Below are 22,432 nucleotides of genomic sequence, written 5' to 3'. Positions count from 1 at the left end.
TGAGGCCCTGGCCTATGTTCATGGCTAGTGGTTCAGCTTCACATGAGGATGGAAGCACTCAGCCTCTCGCTAGAAAACTGAAAAGACTCAAGCTGGCAAAAGCACCGCAAAGAACTGTGCGTTCTTTGAAATCCCAAATCCACAAGGAGAGTCCAATTGTGTCGGTTGCGATGCCTGACCTTCCCAACACTGGACGTGAAGAGCATGCGCCTTCCACCATTTGCACGCCCCCTGCAAGTGCTGGAAGGAGCACCCGCAGTCCAGTTCCTGATAGTAGGATTGAAGATGTCAGTGTTGAAGTACACCAGGATGAGGAGGATATGGGTGTTGCTGGCGCTGGGGAGGAAATTGACCAGGAGGATTCTGATGGTGAGGTGGTTTGTTTAAGTCAGGCACCCGGGGAGACACCTGTTGTCCGTGGGAGGAATATGGCCGTTGACATGCCAGGTGAAAATACCAAAAAAATCAGCTCTTCGGTGTGGAGGTATTTCACCAGAAATGCGGACAACAGGTGTCAAGCCGTGTGTTCCCTTTGTCAAGCTGTAATAAGTAGGGGTAAGGACGTTAACCACCTCGGAACATCCTCCCTTATACGTCACCTGCAGCGCATTCATAATAAGTCAGTGACAAGTTCAAAAACTTTGGGTGACAGCGGAAGCAGTCCACTGACCAGTAAATCCCTTCCTCTTGTAACCAAGCTCACGCAAACCACCCCACCAACTCCCTCAGTGTCAATTTCCTCCTTCCCCAGGAATGCCAATAGTCCTGCAGGCCATGTCACTGGCAAGTCTGACGAGTCCTCTCCTGCCTGGGATTCCTCCGATGCATCCTTGCGTGTAACGCCTACTGCTGCTGGCGCTGCTGTTGTTGCCGCTGGGAGTCGATGGTCATCCCAGAGGGGAAGTCGTAAGCCCACTTGTACTACTTCCAGTAAGCAATTGACTGTTCAACAGTCCTTTGCGAGGAAGATGAAATATCACAGCAGTCATCCTACTGCAAAGCGGATAACTGAGTCCTTGACAACTATGTTGGTGTTAGACGTGCGTCCGGTATCCGCCGTTAGTTCACAGGGAACTAGACAATTTATTGAGGCAGTGTGCCCCCGTTACCAAATACCATCTAGGTTCCACTTCTCTAGGCAGGCGATACCGAGAATGTACACGGACGTCAGAAAAAGACTCACCAGTCTCCTAAAAAATGCAGTTGTACCCAATGTCCACTTAACCACGGACATGTGGACAAGTGGAGCAGGGCAGGGTCAGGACTATATGACTGTGACAGCCCACTGGGTAGATGTATGGACTCCCGCCGCAAGAACAGCAGCGGCGGCACCAGTAGCAGCATCTCGCAAACGCCAACTCTTTCCTAGGCAGGCTACGCTTTGTATCACCGCTTTCCAGAATACGCACACAGCTGAAAACCTCTTACGGCAACTGAGGAAGATCATCGCGGAATGGCTTACCCCAATTGGACTCTCCTGTGGATTTGTGGCATCGGACAACGCCAGCAATATTGTGTGTGCATTAAATATGGGCAAATTCCAGCACGTCCCATGTTTTGCACATACCTTGAATTTGGTGGTGCAGAATTTTTTTAAAAACGACAGGGGCGTGCAAGAGATGCTGTCGGTGGCCAGAAAAATTGCGGGACACTTTCGGCGTACAGGCACCACGTACAGAAGACTGGAGCACCACCAAAAACTACTGAACCTGCCCTGCCATCATCTGAAGCAAGAAGTGGTAACGAGGTGGAATTCAACCCTCTATATGCTTCAGAGGTTGGAGGAGCAGCAAAAGGCCATTCAAGCCTATACAATTGAGCACGATATAGGAGATGGAATGCACCTGTCTCAAGTGCAGTGGAGAATGATTTCAACGTTGTGCAAGGTTCTGATGCCCTTTGAACTTGCCACACGTGAAGTCAGTTCAGACACTGCCAGCCTGAGTCAGGTCATTCCCCTCATCAGGCTTTTGCAGAAGAAGCTGGAGGCATTGAAGAAGGAGCTAAAAGGGAGCGATTCCGCTAGGCATGTGGGACTTGTGGATGCAGCCCTTAATTCGCTTAACAAGGATTCACGGGTGGTCAATCTGTTGAAATCAGAGCACTACATTTTGGCCACCGTGCTCGATCCTAGATTTAAAGCCTACCTTGGATCTCTCTTTCCGGCAGACACAGGTCTGCTGGGGTTGAAAGACCTGCTGGTGACAAAATTGTCAAGTCAAGCGGAACGCGACCTGTCAACATCTCCTCCTTCACATTCTCCCGCAACTGGGGGTGCGAGGAAAAGGCTCAGAATTCCGAGCCCACCCGCTGGCGGTGATGCAGGGCAGTCTGGAGCGACTGCTGATGCTGACATCTGGTCCGGACTGAAGGACCTGACAACGATTACGGACATGTCGTCTACTGTCACTGCATATGATTCTCTCAACATTGATAGAATGGTGGAGGATTATATGAGTGACCGCATCCAAGTAGGCACGTCACACAGTCCGTACTTATACTGGCAGGAAAAAGAGGCAATTTGGAGGCCCTTGCACAAACTGGCTTTATTCTACCTAAGTTGCCCTCCCACAAGTGTGTACTCCGAAAGAGTGTTTAGTGCCGCCGCTCACCTTGTCAGCAATCGGCGTACGAGGTTACATCCAGAAAATGTGGAGAAGATGATGTTCATTAAAATGAATTATAATCAATTCCTCCGCGGAGACATTGACCAGCAGCAATTGCCTCCACAAAGTACACAGGGAGCTGAGATGGTGGATTCCAGTGGGGACGAATTGATAATCTGTGAGGAGGGGGATGTACACGGTGATATATCGGAGGGTGAAGATGAGGTGGACATCTTGCCTCTGTAGAGCCAGTTTGTGCAAGGAGAGATTAATTGCTTCTTTTTTGGGGGGGGTCCAAACCAACCCGTCATATCAGTCACAGTCGTGTGGCAGACCCTGTCACTGAAATGATGGGTTGGTTAAAGTGTGCATGTCCTGTTTTGTTTATACAACATAAGGGTGGGTGGGAGGGCCCAAGGATAATTCCATCTTGCACCTCTTTTTTCTTTTCTTTTTCTTTGCATCATGTGCTGATTGGGGAGGGTTTTTTGGAAGGGACATCCTGCGTGACACTGCAGTGCCACTCCTAGATGGGCCCGGTGTTTGTGTCGGCCACTAGGGTCGCTAATCTTACTCACACAGCTACCTCATTGCGCCTCTTTTTTTCTTTGCGTCATGTGCTGTTTGGGGAGGGTTTTTTGGAAGGGACATCCTGCGTGACACTGCAGTGCCACTCCTAGATGTGCCCGGTGTTTGTGTCGGCCACTAGGGTCGCTAATCTTACTCACACAGCTACCTCATTGCGCCTCTTTTTTTCTTTGCGTCATGTGCTGTTTGGGGAGGGTTTTTTGGAAGGGACATCCTGCGTGACACTGCAGTGCCACTCCTAGATGTGCCCGGTGTTTGTGTCGGCCACTAGGGTCGCTAATCTTACTCACACAGTCAGCTACCTCATTGCGCCTCTTTTTTTCTTTGCGTCATGTGCTGTTTGGGGAGGGTTTTTTGGAAGGGCCATCCTGCGTGACACTGCAGTGCCACTCCTAGATGGGCCCGGTGTTTGTGTCGGCCACTAGGGTCGCTAATCTTACTCACACAGCTACCTCATTGCGCCTCTTTTTTTCTTTGCGTCATGTGCTGTTTGGGGAGGGTTTTTTGGAAGGGACATCCTGCGTGACACTGCAGTGCCACTCCTAGATGGGCCCGGTGTTTGTGTCGGCCACTAGGGTCGCTTATCTTACTCACACAGCGACCTCGGTGCAAATTTTAGGACTAAAAATAATATTGTGAGGTGTGAGGTATTCAGAATAGACTGAAAATGAGTGTAAATTATGGTTTTTGAGGTTAATAATACTTTGGGATCAAAATGACCCCCAAATTCTATGATTTAAGCTGTTTTTTAGTGTTTTTGGAAAAAAACACCCGAATCCAAAACACACCCGAATCCGACAAAAATAATTCGGTGAGGTTTTGCCAAAACGCGTTCGAACCCAAAACACGGCCGCGGAACCGAACCCAAAACCAAAACACAAAACCCGAAAAATTTCAGGCGCTCATCTCTAGTTCCTAACAAACTTATAGTCTGTCTTCACTTGCCTTCATCACCCAAACCAGATGCCTCCACAATGATTAGGTGATGGTGCATTTTAACCCTTTCAAATCTATATTCACTATTTATCATGAACAGGCATTGCTGAGGTACCTTGCAGTGGCAGACATAACAACAGCATAGAATGCTGCGGTCAATAACAGGTTATGTTAAATGAACATATTTCTGTAGAACTTAATGTTGAGGGGAAGAGAATTTGAAATAAGTGACAGTGTGCAGAAAGCTCTCTAAAGGCGAAATAAGAAAACAGCTTACTTGGGAGCGCTGAATTTTACACAGATGACAAGAAACACACATTCTGCTCCTTACACATGCTATTTCACTTCAATAAAACTCCATATGAAAATAATATGAAATATTCTGGAAAAAAAGCAGTTAATGTCCAGAATTAAAGTTTGTAAAGAAAGTACTGAACAAAGACTTCCTGTAGTATCAAAAGGAAAATTTATGCATTGCCTTTGAGTTCAACTTCTCCATTAAAGTCTTTCCCCATATAATCTAGGGAGTTCTTATCTTGGTGACTTATGATGTTATGGAGGGGCTCATGCATGGGAAATGTCAATAGAAATAGTAACTCTGTAAGGGAAGGGCTTCCTAATTAGTCCCCATTTAGATTTTATGATGGCTCAGAGATCTGCTCATCTTGACAGTGCGTACTATGGTTACATATTGTTCTAGCCTGAGGGAACCATAGGAAAATCCAGATTTATAGTACCTATCATACCAGCATATTTCATTTGCCATTATGAGCAGCCACCTCGCAATGATGCAGGGGTATTTATTACAGATTAAATTGTAGGACCTGAATGGTTTAGTGAGATTCTTGAGGTATCATTTATGTCATTAACTGGCTCATTATCAGATCTGCAAATCTGAAATCTCTCGTCTTCTCTTTTTTTTTCTGTGTGAAAGAAAGAGAAGGTTTCCTGTGCCTTTTCATGCGGCACTCCGGTTAGACAAAAAAAGGAAAGAACAAAAAAATGAGTCTCAGATTTTAATACTGTATTTATACTTGCCACTTGTTTTATTTTAGTTTTACGTTGCTTCTCTAATGACTTTTTATTCTGCCGCTTGATGTATATTTCCTGTCATCTTTTAACTGCATTGCTTATTTGTCTAATTGTTGTTCCTCAGTATAGCACAATGTAATTATCTGTATTACACTTTGTAATATAATAAAACTTCATGTTATCCTGCCTTCTCCCATAACAAGTTATTTGTATATTGATTCTTTTTGATGGCGTTTATCATTTAGCAATTTAACAGCCAGGGCGAGGTAATTTATATCACTGTATGTTTACTATTGTTGCATATGGTGGATTTTAACTAAGTTGACAGTTCAATCAGGGAGCTAATACAGAATTGATTGTTTTTTGAAGATGACTGAATGTTCTTAAATTTGTCATGCTCTTAAGACTTTGGAAAGACTAATTTATTAATATATATATATATATCCATGTGTGCACTCACACGCGCAAACACATCTGTTTTTAACCTCTTAGCTTCTGGAGAGACTTCTGCAAATGTTCTGTGTAGAACAAGTCTTTCTATCTGCATCTCCTGGAAACCGCTCTGACAAATGCTGGATCACACCTTCTCTCTCCTCTTATTCCTCCTACTTTGCTGTTCTCCCAAATTGCTCTTACAGTATATTTGATCTTTATCCCACACATCCAGTTTCTCTGCAACACTAAGGAATAACTGTTGTGTTAGATAGCTGTTACATTGTAGCAACAAAATGAATGAGTTTAGTAGTCCTACCAAGAATAGAAAACAAAAGGTGAAGTGATTTCTCAGAATCTGCCTTGAGGCATGTTAGGTGAAACCTACAGCTCACAAGTAAATAGGTTAGAGGAGGCAACTTTTTTTTGCTTCCTTTTTACCACCAGTAAATGTAAAAACATATTATGTTGCCTTTTAATTCAAAATGTATTGGCTTGATCCCATTCTGCACTTTTTTTTCTGTAGAATACAGGGTCAACCCAATGACAAACAATTGCATGAAGACACAAATATTGGTTTTTACATTAGCACTAGCAATATTTCTGAAAATGGACATTAAATCCACCTAAAAAAAACTCCCATAGATATAAAGTACATTGTAATTGTTAAACTGATATTTTTCTGCATTATACTGCAGCTCTCTTTAGAAATGATACATAACCTCTTATTTCAGAATTGGATCTGATGCAGGTCATAAAACTGAGACTACAGTCATTTGAGCTGTGACATCACTGGCCCTACCCATACATATAGATCTACCAACCAAGACTGTCTACATGTACAGAGCAAGTCTATAAAGCTATGAAAAACTCTCTACCTGCTGGATTAGAGAGGCACCTTCCTTCTCATATGCAAACAGCTGCAGAGGAGTGAAGGAGACTGTGATACCATGGCGTATTTAATTAAATCTAAAAACTGCATTTAAACTATACAGTATATATATATATAATATATATATATATATATATATATATATATATATATATATATATATATATTATTGTGTAAAGTAGTGGCTTTACTTGCTCTTGAAGACTAAAAAAAAGACAAATACAGAATGTTCCCTGGGAGATTCCAGATGGTCTATACTATACATAAAGACATGTCATGTTGAGATTTCCGGTTCCGGCGTTGCATGGAGTGACACGCAGCTTGTGTAGCTCCGGTGCCTGCCGCCACTAACAACCCCAATACCGCCCGTTCTGGGCGTCCACTGAGCGGCCTGCCATACCCGCTCACCCCCTGCAGCTCCGGCCAACCTGTATGGACCGTTTTCTGGCCCCCGTGATGCAGGGAAAGAACTCCCACGCCAGGTCTGAGGTCCGCGGCTCAGCTTCTATAATGGCCGCCGCGGCCTCCATAGATGCCGGAGCCCGCTCAGCGGCTGCACCCGCTGCTCCTGCAGCCCTTCCCCCCTCTAGCTCTCCTGCCCTGGTGGGCTCCACGGCTGCGGGGACCCCATCGCCCTTAGATGTACCTGGGCACCAGTTATCCTATGTTGACATTGTCAGGGCGGTAAAAGAAACTGTCCAGCCTTTATTCCAGGAACAAACACAGTTGCATGCTGCTGCATTACAGCAGGCTGTCCTGGATATCAAAAGCCAATACAAACAGCTGTCTAAAAACGTGTTTTACAAGTGGAACATACTGCTGGTGAGAATTTCCAACAAATCGCCGAACTTTCTGATATCTCTGCTAAACTGCAGAAATCTGAAAACCTGAGGCAATATTTACTAATATTCGTGTTTGAGTTGGTTTGTGTAGTGTTTAAACTCGTTTTGTATCGGGTGCATTTTCATGCAACTTTTTGAATCCATATACGCAAAGTTACGAAGCAGTCGACTTTATGGTTTTCATGTTTTCCGATGTCGATGCCAGTCGGGTTTTTTTGGTACATTTACGGCCGTCATTGTCGTTTGCCTTTCTTGATTTTGTTTTTTTTCCTGTTTTTTTTTTCTAAGTTAAACGCGGCAGGGTTTTTTTTTCCCGCGGCCGCATTTTCACTTTCAGTTTCGTTTTTCATCCCCGTTCGTGATTGGTTGTGTTTCAGATGGTAGGAGTGTCTGTGCGCAACCATATAAATACGCCACAAACCGTCCGCACCTCGTGGGTTTAGTTAGTGGTGAGGAGGAGGGAGGTTGTGCTGTGGAGGTAGGTGAATTTGTGGTTTGGTGAGGAGTGTTGGTAGCGATTTCTGAGTGTGGTATTGTGTTTGAAAGTCGTCTTGTCATTCTTGTAGTCTTGTATTTTGTGGTTTTGTCTAATTTCTAGTCCAAGTTATTTTTCTTTATAGTCCATTGTCAGTGTTTGTGTGTGTGTGTGTGTGTGTGTGTGTGTGTGGGGGTGTGTGTGTGGGTGTGAGTTGTGTAGTGGTAGTGGAGGAGTGTGTTGTTTGTCTTTTTTTTTCTGTGTTAACTGTTTAGACACACAATTATGTGTGACTCAGAGGTGGGTGATGTGCAGGGTGTGAGTGAGGGGGAGGAGGTCGGTCAGGTGGAGGAGGTGAGTGTTAGTGAGGTGGAGGAGGTGGGTGAGGTTGCTGCAGCAGCCTCAAGTGATAGTGACAGTCAGAGTGCTCCGCAGCCACGCACCACTACTAAGACTGGGCGGAATGTAAAGTTTAGTTTTGCTGAAAATGTGGCATTGGTGCGTGAGCTGATGAAGTATCAGAGGCAGCTATTTGGCCCTGAGTCCGCCAAGGTGCCAACACGGAGGAAGACGGTGTTGTGGGCGAAAGTTGTTGCTGCTGTCAATAGTGAGGGGGTGGTCAAGCGGACGGAGGACACGTGCCGCAAACGGTACTATGACATAAAGCGACGTGTCAAGTCCAAAATGGCCAAGGAGGCGAAGTCGGCTCGAAAAACCGGTGGTGGCCAGCCCTATATTGCAAGATATCTGGAGTATGAGGAGCCCATATGGAGTGTCATACCTTCTGAAGTAGTCTCTGCAACCCATGTCCAGGATTCCGATAGGCCCAGGAAGAATGGTGAGCATGTGTATTTGCATTTACATTCTATGACCTTATTTTTTTTATTTTATTTTTTTAAATGTGTGTCATGTGACGTTGCATATTACTCCCATCTTCAAGTGTGTGTCAGCAAATACATTGTTTTGGTTAATGTTTTATACAAAAGCCAATGTAACATCTTACTTTATTGTATGTCATGTGTTTTTATGAAAGATATTTTGCATGTGTAGTTTGGACTTGGTGTGTCTCTGAATTGTCCTGCAATAATGTTTTCCTTTTGGGCCTTTATTTTTATAATTGTGACTATGTTTTATATTTATGTGATCCATGTGCAATGTTTCAAAAACAGTGGTTGTCATGTTAGAGGCTGGAGTAGTGGAAAGTGGTTTGGAAACCACTTTCATGTGTAATGTCATTATTAGATAATGTAATATTTTTTAACAAAGTACCACTATTTCTTTGATAATTTTTAGTTTGTATTTGTACCGTGACACCACACTGCAGTGTAATTTTTAAAATATTTATACATTTTGGATTGGCTCATATAGTGGTAATGTGTGTTTGGAGTGCCACATCACAGAGCAATTTATATATTGCATCTGTAATATTTTTCCTTTCAATACAAAATGAAGATGTGTGTGGTTTTGGTTGGTAATGTTTTTTTTTTTACTTGTGGCCTATGTCAGTGTCCTGTACATGTTTTCCTGTGTTGATTTTTCCATAGTGCATATGTCTATTGGACAATGTTTACTGTTTTATGTATTGTATTTTTTGTTTCCGGTCCTTATGTTTTTATTAAAAATAAAGCAAGCATTTCTTAAAGAATAAATGTTTATAAGCATAATGGGTGGATGTATCAACAATAGCATGAATATATATATTTTTTTTTATACAGTGTTTGAAAAAAGCAGTACTACTCGTCGGCCAGTAACTCCTATCACATCTGATGATGATGACGCTGCGGAAGCAGGTAAAGTGTCCATTGTAGTATAGGGTATGTTTGTAAAGGAATGGCCATAACAAAATTGCACTTTCATTAATAGGTCCATTAAAAGAAGTATGGAGCAGCAGAAGTGGGACTTCTGTAAGACATCACCACAAAAAACCTGGGGCCAAAAAGAAAGCAAGGTCGTATGTCCAGGGCCAACCACAGCAGGCTACCCCGCCACGAAGATTATCGTCCGTATGTTCTGTCCCCCCACTCCAAATTTTGGACACACCTCCAAGACATCATCCACACTCCCCTCATCTTGATTGTGAGTATCAAACTGAAATAAATGTAAACAATTTCAGAACGTAATCCAACTTTTTCTTAACCGCATTAAGTAAAAACACATCAAAAACTTAGATACTTACCGCAGTAAGTAAAACCTGAAATGGAATCCAAGCTAAATGGCCTTGTCCACATCCAGTAAAGATATGTATGTCCACTTGAGCCATACAGTATCACATTGTGTGTAAGATGCTGCAACAAAAAATCATGGTTTTTTTTAGAAAAAAGTAAGGTTGTTTTTCCAAATTTCACATGTGTGTTTGAGGTAACATTGCAAAATACATATAAAAACATTACTATGTTTGTTTGATCAAAGCTATAAGGTAACACATTATGGATTCCAATGTGTTTTTATGGTGGAGTATGTGTGAGCTACAATAAAACTAAAGTGTTTGCTTTCACAATTAAGTAACCAGACACATTTGCCACAAACAGGCATATCTATGTATTTAAGTTATGAGTGATGATGTTGCTAGGCAGAATATTTGAAAGCAACAGTGAATGACATGTGTTCCATGTGTAGTGATTTGTTTACATTTCTCAAACATATGGATAGATAACGGAGATTAGTTTAACATTTCAGCTTCTAGTCCTGGGAACAGCATCCCTCCGCAACAACAGCAACACAGTGACATGGAGGAGACAAACATCTTAGAATTGCAGCCATTAAGCCAAGGAATGAGCCCCCCAGCACCTGTGAGTACACCACCACAGCAAAGCACACCACCATCACAACACAGGCCAACAACACCAGTAACACAAGGCCCTGATCAGGTGTTTTGGACCATTTGGGCTAGACAGCAGGCCACTAATGAAGATTGCCTGCGTAGGCAGACACAAATGTTTGCAAGCCTACCATGTCACCTCAGAAGAATATCAAGAAATCTGAGTAGACAAAATGAACAAATAACCAGAATTGGCAATACCATGGAACTCATGCGTACAGAAATTACACAGGTCATGGGCAACTTACAGCGCTTAATGGAAGAACAGCACAGACTAATGGAAGGACAGCACAGACAACAGCAAAGTTATATGAACATTTTTCAAAACAATCAAAAGATTAATGAAAGTTTATTCCAAATTGTAGACAATCAAAATGCTGCTACACGTGAACTCAATGCCACCCTCACTAACCTGAATGAAACACTCAGATGCATGCACCAACAGCAAACAAGCAGCAGTTCTGGTACGACTACTCCAAATATCACGCCAGTCTCATCACCACCAAGACGCTCCACCAGAGCACGACAACATGACAGTGCTAAAGGCAAAGGGCAGGACAAGCAGCCACCCAAAAAAATGTGAAAAAAAACAATTTAGACATTTCTGATAAGTAATTCTAAATAGTTAGTAAGTGTATGTTTGGCAAAATATATATAACACTTAGCCCCTTGACAATTTATACAACATCATTAATTATAAGTGGTACAAACAACAACATAAAATTTGTACGCACATTTATTCTTTACCATTTTTTTTGTATTGGAGGAGGGAAATGTTGATGGAGCCGCACATACATGTTAGCAGGAAGTAACCAGACCACTTGATTTTTTTCTAATCATTACTCTTTCTAGATTCCAATCATTCTCATATCCTGCAGACAATCCAAATTACAATGTTATTGATAACTATTTTACCTTTCTTCTCTATACAACATTACAAGAAGAACACAATTGAGTTGCGTAAAAAGCTTTTAATATGTTGGCATTGAATTTTTTAACAAACATTGACAAAATGAATGTCATTATTGTTGGGACATGTTTGTGTGTGTTAAAAATTAGTAAGAATGTTATTACACATGATGCAGAAACCAACAAATAAGAACTTTTTTTTACCAAAAAACAAAGAATGTGTATAATAATGTATATATGTGGCAAACTGTATTTACTTACACATCAGCAAGTTTACTGCAGCAAACATTAGGAAATAAATTATTTTTGATTACAGTAAGTTTGTGTCCCTTAAATATGATGGAGCATCACACATAGGGACACATGTATTCCTCAAGGCTAACATATTATACGTTGAGGAGTGTTTTTTTGGAACACAGGTTCTCAAACTCGGCCCTCAGGACCCCACACAGTGCATGTTCAGCAGGTCTACTCACAGAATCACAAGTGACATAATTAGCTCCACCTGTGAACCTTTTAACATATGTCTGTGAGTAATTCATACACCTGTGCTTCTACTTGGTTACGTGAAAAACATGCACTGTGTGTGGTCCTGAGGGCCGAGTTTGTGAACCTGTGCATTAGGACGTTACACACAATGATAAAGTAAATACTAAATGGATTATGTGTGCTTGTAATAAATTAGCACTGCAAGTTTTCGATCACTTATACAGACTTAATGCATGCCACTCATAATCTGTTGTTTTGAGTTTTAAAATACACACAATACACATGCAACATTTGTTTTGCATAAAGCGAGGGTATGTTTGTATGTGTCAAGGAGACAGACACATTCTGAGTAATGGTTTTGCCAATAAAAATGGCAAAACATCTATTTATGATTACACAACAAATGAAATAAGCAAACCAAACTTACCTTAGAAATAGCGAGTGACGAGCTCTTGCCTAACCTGCCTCCCTACATCTGTACTCCAAGTATCACCAGATGTCTCTAATTCCTCTGCTTGCTGGCTGCTTTCTTCCTCCTCCTCCTCCTCAACATGTGGCAGATGTTGTTGCAAACACATTGTTATGAAGAAAGCAGCAGCAGAACACAATTTGAGTCACCTTGGAGGGACTATACAACAAAAGGCCACCAGACTTATCCAGACACCGAAACCTAGATTTCAGCACACCAAAACATCTTTCTATCACATTCCGCGTGGACTTATGTGCATGATTGTAATTGTGTTCAGCAGGGGTATCAGGTCGGGACAATGGAGTTAGAAGCCAAGAGAAACAGCCATATCCTCCATCACCTAAAAGACAGATATAGTAACGTGATTCATGTTAAGATACAGCAACACATAAGTTACACACTGTGGGGCAGATGTATTAACCTGTACAAGGCATAAGGAAGTGATAAACCAGTGATATGTGCAAGGTAATAAAGGCAGCAGACAATCTGTTCCTAAATGTTCATTTACATATTGGAGCTGATTGGCTGGTGCCTTTATCACCTTGCACATATCACTGGTTTCTCACTTCCTTATGCCTTCTGCAGGTTAATACATCTGCACCTGTATTTGGACAAAGTATACGCAGGCCTACACATATCAAATTACATACCCAGCAGCCATCCATCTGGCATTTGTCTGTCCTCAAACTTATCAAAGAGGGATGACTGACTGAGGATGAAGGAGTCATTGCAGCCCCCAGGGTAACCAGCAACAACACTCATTATTTTGAGATTTGCATCACAAACCACCTGCACATTTGTGGAGTGTTCGAAATGGCGATTAGTATATATGTGCTGCTTGCCCCTAGGTGGTCTCAGCTGAATGTGTGTGCAATCTATGGCTCCAAGCACATTGGGCATGCCAGCCAGCTCATAGAAATCTACCCTGACGGCATGCCACTGAGACTCCTGGGTAGGGAAGCAGATTGAGGCCTCGATGTGGGGCTGCAAAACAGCCAACACCTGTGTGTATATTTGAAAGAACAATAAACATGAGATTTTAGGACAGAACTGGCCACCGAGAATTTAAAACAAACAAAAATCAGAAGAGGTAGTTAGGTATACATCACCTGTGTTAAGATTCTGGAAAATGAGGGCTGTGAGATTCCTATGACATCCCCAGACACAGCCTAAAAGCTGCCAGTAGCCAGAAAGTGCAACACAGCCAGGAGTTTGTGCAGGCCTGAGACAGAGCGAGAGCATGCTGTCTCAGGGTCTAGGCCCAGTTTGACAAGGTCATACAGACGGAAAATGTTGTTACGATTTAGACGGAACATCTGTATGACCTTATCATCGGATAATGCGTTCAAGTTTAAACGCCCCCTAAAAAAATGAGGCCTGCGCAGCCTCCGCGGAACCTGTACAACCTGCTGACCATGTTCAGTTTCTTGGCCCTGGGTACTTACAGGCTGATGTCTGAGTCTGAGGAATCCCACAGCACACAAAAGATCTAACATCCTTTTATAGGCATCCTAATTCAGGTGTGATTGATTTTTGAGTTGCAACACATGTAAACACGATTGAAAAAAGCAGGTCTATTTTTTTGCCGCTTTTTTTACCGATTCGCAAAAAAATACGACCGCAATTGAGCACTCAGAAACTAACACCCAAATACGAATGAATAGTGAATTCCCGTATTGTATGAAATAACAGCCGCGTTTGACCGATGGTCTATTCATTCGTATTTCTGAACCTTGCAAATCAAACCATTACGAATAGTCCAAACACTGCCGAGATTTGTGCTTAGTGAATTCCCGGATTGGGACTTAGAAAAAAACCCCACAAATCGGACAAACTCGAATTCTTAGTAAATATTGGCCCTGGTATGGTCAAAGATCGACGACCTGGAAAATAGTTGCGCTCAATAACCTTCGGCTTATCGGGCTTCCAGAGTCGGTTAAGGGACAGGCTCTTTATCATTTCCTCCGACATACTCTTCCTGATCTTCTTGGAATACCAGATGTCTGCTCGGACCTAGTGGTGGAACGTGCACATAGAACGGGCCCCACCCGCCCCTCCTCCACTTCACCACGACCGCGTGCTGTGCTGTTCCAGTGTCTCAACTTTCTCCATAAAGAGGCTCTCTGGTCGGCTTCCTGTCATGTATGGGATCTTGTTTGGGAAGATGCCAAATTGTTACTCTTCCAGGATTTTTCTCCAGAGCTCACCAGACTCCGCAAGGCATTCTCACCTATATGCTCTAAATTGGTCCAGGAGGGCCGAAAATTCGCACTGCTCTACCCTGCGCGCCTGAGGATCTTTGACGGCACATCCTTTAAGGACTTTCATACCCCGGAGGATGCTGCTGCTTATCTTTCGGAAGACGCCACCTCTGACCCATCACTGAAATAGCTGTGCTCTCCTGACTCTGATCTTGAACTCTCCTCTCCCCTTGTTGCTCTGTTGCCGCATATTTTTCTTTCCTTAAGCTTGTGGACTATGTGATCCTCTGTTGGTCTATTTGGACTTGTTCACCACATCCACGCTGGTCCTATAGGTGATGTATATGTACCACTGGAGTAACATAAGTGCATTCACTGTTATGCGTTCCCATGTATAAATGTTTGTTCTTGTGAAGTTATATGTCCATGCTACCTGTTTTGTGTTCAACTTCCACCTGTTTGATATTATCTTGGCCCTCACCTCCATGCCCCCATCTCCCCCTCCCTTCTCCTCCCTCCCCCCCCCCCCTCCCCTATACTGCTCGATATAGTGGTATTGGCTAGGAGCAATGTCCTCCTCGCTGTATACGGTTACTGCCCCAGTTGACTTACCGTGAAGTCACATTCTCATTGTTATTGTGGGATCCCCCGGTGGGTCTTGTTTCTTTTTCTTGTTTCTATGTCTATATTGTCTTTTTGTCTACCCCTTCCCTCCCTCCCTCCCTCCCTCCCTCCCTCCCTCCTGTGTTTCTCTCTCCTCTCCATTACCTGTGGGATTGTATGATGTTTTCATTTGTGATTGCCCCCAGTCATATGTTTTATGTCTGCCATTAAAGTGGGTACGTGGAACGTGGGGGGTATTCACTCTCCCATCAAACGGAAGAAAATACTGCTTTATTTAAATAAAATACATATGGATCTAATGTTTTTGCAGGAAACGCACCTTCTTTCCCCGGAGGCCCAAAAGCTGGGTGTCCTCGGTTGGCAGGTGCTTTCTGATGCTCCTTACTCCTCTAAGGCGAGGGGTGTACTTATCCTTGTTAAACGCAACCTGCATATAGAGGTTCTCACCTCTTTGTGTGATCCTGCTGGTAGATTCCTTATTCTTGAGATTTTACTTCATAACACCAAATATGTTTTATGTACTGTTTATGCCCCAAATTCTTATTCAAAGGTATTTTTTAAGAGTCTTATTACTAAATTGTGCCCATTTATGTCTCTCCCAATGATCGTGGGCGGAGACTTCAATGTTGTGGTCTCCGCTTATATGGACTCGAATTCCTCCGCTCGTGCACGCCCTCCCCCTGCCCTAGGTGTCCCCTTCTTTGCTCAGCAATTACATCTGACTGATGCTTGGAGATTCCTTCACCCTACTGATAGGGAGTACTCGTATCTCTCGGCTGCCCATGGCACCTTGTCCAGAATTGATTTTTTATTGCTGTCGGATTCTCTGATCCCTCAAAGTAGTGAGGCTCAGATGGAAACGATATCCCTTTCTGATCATGCCTTGGTCTGGGTCTGCTTAACTACTTCGCTAGATCGCGGCTCTTTTAAGTGTTGGCGTTTCCCGACTTCCTTCACCTCCTCATTGCAGTTTTGGAATAGGTTGGAGGCATTTTGGGAGGAGTTCAGACTGGATAATGCAAGCACTTTTGAGACTGATCCTTTACTGTTTTGGCAGACCTCCAAGGCAGTTCTCCGGGGTAGGCTTGTGGAATATGTTTCCTCGAGAAAGAAGCAGTTTCTTTCTGAATTTAAAACATCTCAACGATGCTTAACGGATGCTTACCAACAATTTAAACAGTCTTCCTCTCCTGCCTCAAAGAAAACATACTTAGAATGTAAATCTCAATTTAACACTGTATTAGCACTAGTGGGGATCGTCATACCTTTCACAAAAACCACAGTTTTTACAGATTTGGCAATAAAACAGGCTGCCTCCTTTCTAATCTTCTGCGGGGGTCTGTGCCTTCCTCGGTGATCCAGTCACTTAAACGCGGTGATGGCTTGTTGGCTACTAAGTCTATAGGCATGGCGGAACTCCTCTCAGAATTTTACACGGACATTTATGCCCATTCCCCTGTTGATGTCCCCACTAAAACTTCTTTCTGGCATTCTGTCTCCCTACCCCAAATCCCGCCTTCGGTTGCTGAGGGCTTCTGCTCCCCAATTACTGCTCGTGAGGTGGAGGCTGCTATCAAACATTTAAAACCCTTAAAAGTCCCTGGACCTGATGGGTTCTCTGGCGAATTCTATAAAATGCTCCAGCCTAAACTGCTGGATATTTTGGTTCTGGTGTTTAATGCAATTCTAACCTCTCACTCCCGCCCTTTATACTTTAATGATGCTCTGGTCCGTCTTCTTCCCAAGCCCGGGAGGGATCCCCATCTCCCCGGCTCCTACCACCCCATTTCTCTCCTCAATGTTGACTATAAACTTTTTACAAAAATTATTGCTGACAGATTAAAGGGAGTGCTTCCCTCAATTATTCATCCGGATCAAACCGGTTTCATCTCGGGTAGGCATTCCACTAATAATATCCGTAAAGTTCTTGCAGCGGCTAGCTGGTTGCACTCCAGCGGAGACCCAGACCCCCAATACGTCCTTTCATTGGATGCGGAGAAGGCGTTTGACCTTGTTACTTGGGATCACCTGCATACCACGCTGGAGAGGTTTGGGTTTCCGCTGGACCTGATCAACATGCTCCGAAATTTATATTCCTCCTCCTCTTCCCGTATTATGTGTAATGGCTACTTATCGGCACCCATTCCCCTTCACAGGGGCACCAGACAGGGCTGCCCCCTCTCCCCACTCTTATTTGCCATCGCCATAGTGCCCTTGGCTATTAAGTTGCGTCACCTTCCCGGATACTCTGGAGTTCTGGTCCGTGACCATGAGCTTCGTGTGAGTTTATTCGCGGATGATATGCTCCTCTTTATTTCAAATCCTGAGACCTCTATCCCACCAATTATGCAAGTCATTACTGAGTTTGGTACCTTTGCAGGGTATCGTGTTAATGCTTCCAAGTCTGAACTCTTCCCACTCACTCCGGCTGCTTGTACGCGCACCTCCTCACCTGTCCTTGCTCAATTCCAGATGAATACAACGAAACTTAAAAATTTTTGTATATATTTTCCAGTAAATATCTCAGATTTATATTCGGCCAACTATACAGAGGTTTTTAACAGGGTGTCACAGTTTCTGTCCATCTGGTCCTCTCTACCTGTCTCTCTATTAGGGAGAGTAGCCATCCTGAAGAGCATTGTGTTCCCTAAAATCTCTTATCTCCTCCAGATGATCCCTATCCAGCCCCCTAGCAAAGATTTATTGTTATATGATAAACTGATTTCTAAATTCCTTTGGAACCATAAGAGATCTCTGATCTCCCTTCCTAAGCTTAAGCTTCCTCGCGCTAAGGGTGGGCTGGCTGTCCCTGACCTCTTGGCGTTCTTCCGGGCTGTGAATTTTAGATATATCTCGGATTGGCTATTAGGCACCTCCTCATATGTTAATTATGATGTAGAGCAAGATCTTGTGTATCCCTATGATCTCAGAGCGCTGCTACACACCCCAAAACCCCTCCTCCCATCTCTGGCGCGTTCTAATATTCTTTTTTGGGATACTTACCGCTCTTGGGGAGCCATAAACAAAGCTCTACACCGAAACCCAGAATACTCCCTTTTATTCCTTTTTGCGGAAACCCCTGTTTCACTCCACCTTTTGACAATACCAAATTCCTTGCGTGGAAGTCTAGGGGCATTGCCCTTATTCGTGACGCATTTGACCCGGGTGGACTTGTGCTGTCATTTGCGGAATTAGCCGAGAGACACGGTGTGCCCTCATCTGATTTCTTTATGTTTCTCCAAGTTGGTCATTTTGTACAATCTCTCCCCATCCCTCCTATGCACGAGCGGAGGATGGACCCTCTGTCCCCCTTATTGGTCACGTTACCGACTCTGTCATACAAAGTCAGCTGGTTGTACCAGGATTTGTTACCTAGCAAGCCTGATGTTCTCTGGCCCCCTATGTTATCTAAATGGTCAAGTGAGTGTTCCTGGGATCCGGAGGTGAACTGCTTCCTTTACCCCCTCCCTCTATCCTGAAAGCCCTGCATTCTGCTCAGCTTCAGGAAATCCACTTTAAATTCTTACATCGGGCTTATATTGCCCCAGGACAGCATAAATATATGGTCTCTACAGACTCTGGACACTGTCTCAAGTGTAAAGCACCGAATGCCCTTTTTATGCACAATTTCTGGCACTGTCCAAAGATTAAAAGGTTCTGGAATAAGATACTGTGGTTTGTAAGATCTACCTTCCATATTGTGCTCCCTCTGGACCCAGCAGCGCTCCTTGGCCTTAACACTACGGCCTGGTGTTTACCCCCCTCTCAAGCTCATTATGTCCCGTTTCTGTATGTTTTGCTGACTTTGGGAAAGATATTAATTTTAAATCATTGGATATATAGAACTTCTCCCTCTCTTGCTAACCTCAAGTCCCTTCTTACTACTACGTTATATTTTGAGCGTCAATCTACTCTCCCAGACCTTGACCGTAATGCTCTGCATTTCTACAAGAAGTGGGGACCTTATATTGACTCTCTGCCATCTCCCCAACAACTCCACGTTCTAAAAATATTTGACTCCCTTAGTTGGGATTCTTATCGCAAATTATGTATTTCTATTGGTGATAATCTCCTTATGGCCCCTAGGTGACACTCATTCCCTTCCCATTGGCACAGAGCGGGATGGTCCCTTCGCTACTTATGTGTGTGCCGTGCTTCACAGGTTTTAGCGACTGCAACCCCCCCCCCCTCCTCCTTCCTATTAATTCATATCCATGTCTCTGTTGTTCTGCTCTTTTTCTTTCTCTGTTGCTGTATTATTAATTTTGTTAGTATGTATTAGTGAGCAGATTTTATACTGTATATTGCACTTTGGGTCTGGACTTTTGACAATATGTACTACTGTTGGCGTGAAGCTGCATTGACACGGTTTCCCACGCTGTTTAAATCTACCCACGGTGTCAGTGGTGGTTTTCAATGCTTAGTCTTACCCTCTGTTGCCTACCTGTACCAGGCATATATTTCATCTGCACTTTGTATTGTACTGTACTGCATTGTTTTTCTATGTCTTTTGTGGAAAAAACCCAATAAATATATTTTCAAAAATAAAAAAAAAGATATGCCATGTTATATTCTTCAAACCACAAGCATAAATATATATAAAAGGTAAACACATAAAATAAGCATACAAATGCTTTAAGAGAAGCTTCATAATAAAGACATTGGCACATTTTTTTTGTTTTGGTTGAATCTCCTTCCAGAACTTTTTTATATGGTATTGAATTGCAGAAACAATGAGGCAAGTTAAACTGTTGCATGCGCAAATAGTGACATTACCAGTACTTTGCAAATGTGTGTTAAAGAAAGAGCTGAATAATATTATTAAACACAGCTGCAAATGTCAGTGATATATCCAGTGGCAGATCTGCAGCTACTGCTTCCCCCTTCTCAGATGTTATGTTGCCAAACAATTCTATGTTCCATCCCTAAATATGTCGTGAGTGCTCTTTATATACTGTATTACATTCACCAAACTATATAAAGACAAGTAATATTGTATAATAAACCAATGATAAAAAAAGAATTAACTGTTTCATTATACAGCAATATCTTCCAAATACAAAGAATAAACAAATGTTTAATATATAACCATAATCACCATAAATTGCCTGATTAAAATCCACACAACTGCATGTCATATTTACTTGTGGGGAGGGGTGGCATTTGGAGCATGCATGATTGACAATCCAGCTCCAAGAAACAAAATGCTAATATATACTAATATAATATACTAATATAATATACTAGCGAACAGCCCCGGCTTCACACAGGAGCAATTTTGAATTTACGGTGATAAATATATATATCTATATCTATATCACACAGGTAGCACATTAGTGTTGTGTGTATATATATATATATAACAGACAGCATATTAGTGTATATACAGTATGATACAGAGAGTATGCCCACTGAAATTATGCCCTTTGGGTACTTTATTAAAAATCACTAGTATCAATATTTGTTGGACTGATATACTGTAGATCTGCACTCACATTGCAAAGCAACTCAAGGAGACCAATAGTCCAATAGTAACCCATGCATTATGTTCCATAGTGATAGGACATAACGATCACATGGGGCCGGATGTAATGCTATTCGAGTTGGCCAAAGGTGCGGGATACCGGCCGAACTCGGATGTTTTTTTAAAGTGGCAATCATTTACAATCCAAAACCTTGCCTAGTAAATGAATTCCACTTTAAAAAAAGTCAGAGTTCGGCCGGCAACCCGCAACTCCGGCCAAATTGGATGGCATTAAACATGGCCCCTGATCTCTACAGTGAATGGAAAGGTCTTTACATTCCATGCCTCAGTTTCAGATGATCACATGATCGTAAGGAAATACAATCTGGAAAAAATACAGGTAGAAGATGTGTTCTAACTTCAGGTACCTTTTGTCATAAATTAATGTTTCATACACCTAAACCTTCCTCAACAAATGGTCTATAGAGCAGTGAAAACCACATCATAATCCATAATCCATTCCGTGGTTCTCGAAATTAGCCATTAACTGGTCAATTAACCTATCAGTACAATTTTCAGATTTCAGGATTAAGCCCACACTTGGAAAATTTACTAAATTCACACAGACTCGGACCAAGTTTGAGACAAACCCATGACCCACTCACTGTAAGGTAGTAATATTAACCACTGTGCAACCATGTATTTTTATTTAAACACACTTCATTATCTTAATTGACAGGTGTAGCAGAATTTTGTCTTGCCTGAAGAATAGAAAGACCTGTGTGATATCCCCTTAGAGATTGTATAGATTGTAAGCTCTTATGAGCAGGGCCCTCTTCCCTTAGGTACTCTTTCTTTGTTTACTTCTGATATCATCTCATCACACTTAATACTATTTTTGCAATCAGAAGCTCTAAACCTGTTGACTGCACACATCCACTGGAACAGTTATCACAGGTTTTCCAATGACTGCCATGTACAGTATATATTGTTTTTGTTTTTTTCTGTTATATTTGTAGTGTATTTTTGCATTTGCTTTGAATGGGGCTGCGGATCCCTAGCAACATTCTGTAAATAATAATGCAGCCTTGTACTTCCATAACCCAGCTTTGAAACTTATAGGTAATTGACTACATAGCATTTCATATAAGTAGTTTTAAATTCTGAATTGAGGCAGAAAATTGCCGTGACTCAGTGTTGGATGGACTGTCCTCTTACCATTTGTTTACTTGATTGTTGCCCCTTTGCTGCGGAAGGATGGCTTTTTTTTGGGGGGGGAGAAAAGGGGGGGGGGAATTAGTGTGATGGTGACCTGGTTGCAGCCATACTTGTGGTTACTATTAGGCTGCTTAAGCCGAGGCTGCTCAGATTCAAAGTGCTTAGTTCAAAGTAATTATTTTTGGATTGAAGCTGGAGTTATTCAGGAGTTAAACAGGAGGGAAACAGAAGGAGAACAATGGTGAAACATTTATCAGCCAACTCTGCTCCTAAGGACTGCTTTCATGTAACTACTTACTCTGGATCCCCTCCTGATAGTATCCTCCGCCCCATGTGACTGGACCACCTTGCTCACTTACTACTGCGATTATCATCTACTGCACCCTGAAACATGTGAAATCTAATTCCATTACTTTTATATTGATCTCACCACTGTT

The sequence above is a fragment of the Pseudophryne corroboree genome, chromosome 7 (genome assembly GCF_028390025.1).
Source record: "Pseudophryne corroboree isolate aPseCor3 chromosome 7, aPseCor3.hap2, whole genome shotgun sequence".
Classification (NCBI taxonomy): domain Eukaryota; kingdom Metazoa; phylum Chordata; class Amphibia; order Anura; family Myobatrachidae; genus Pseudophryne; species Pseudophryne corroboree.
Note: the sequence above shows the minus strand (reverse complement) of the source record.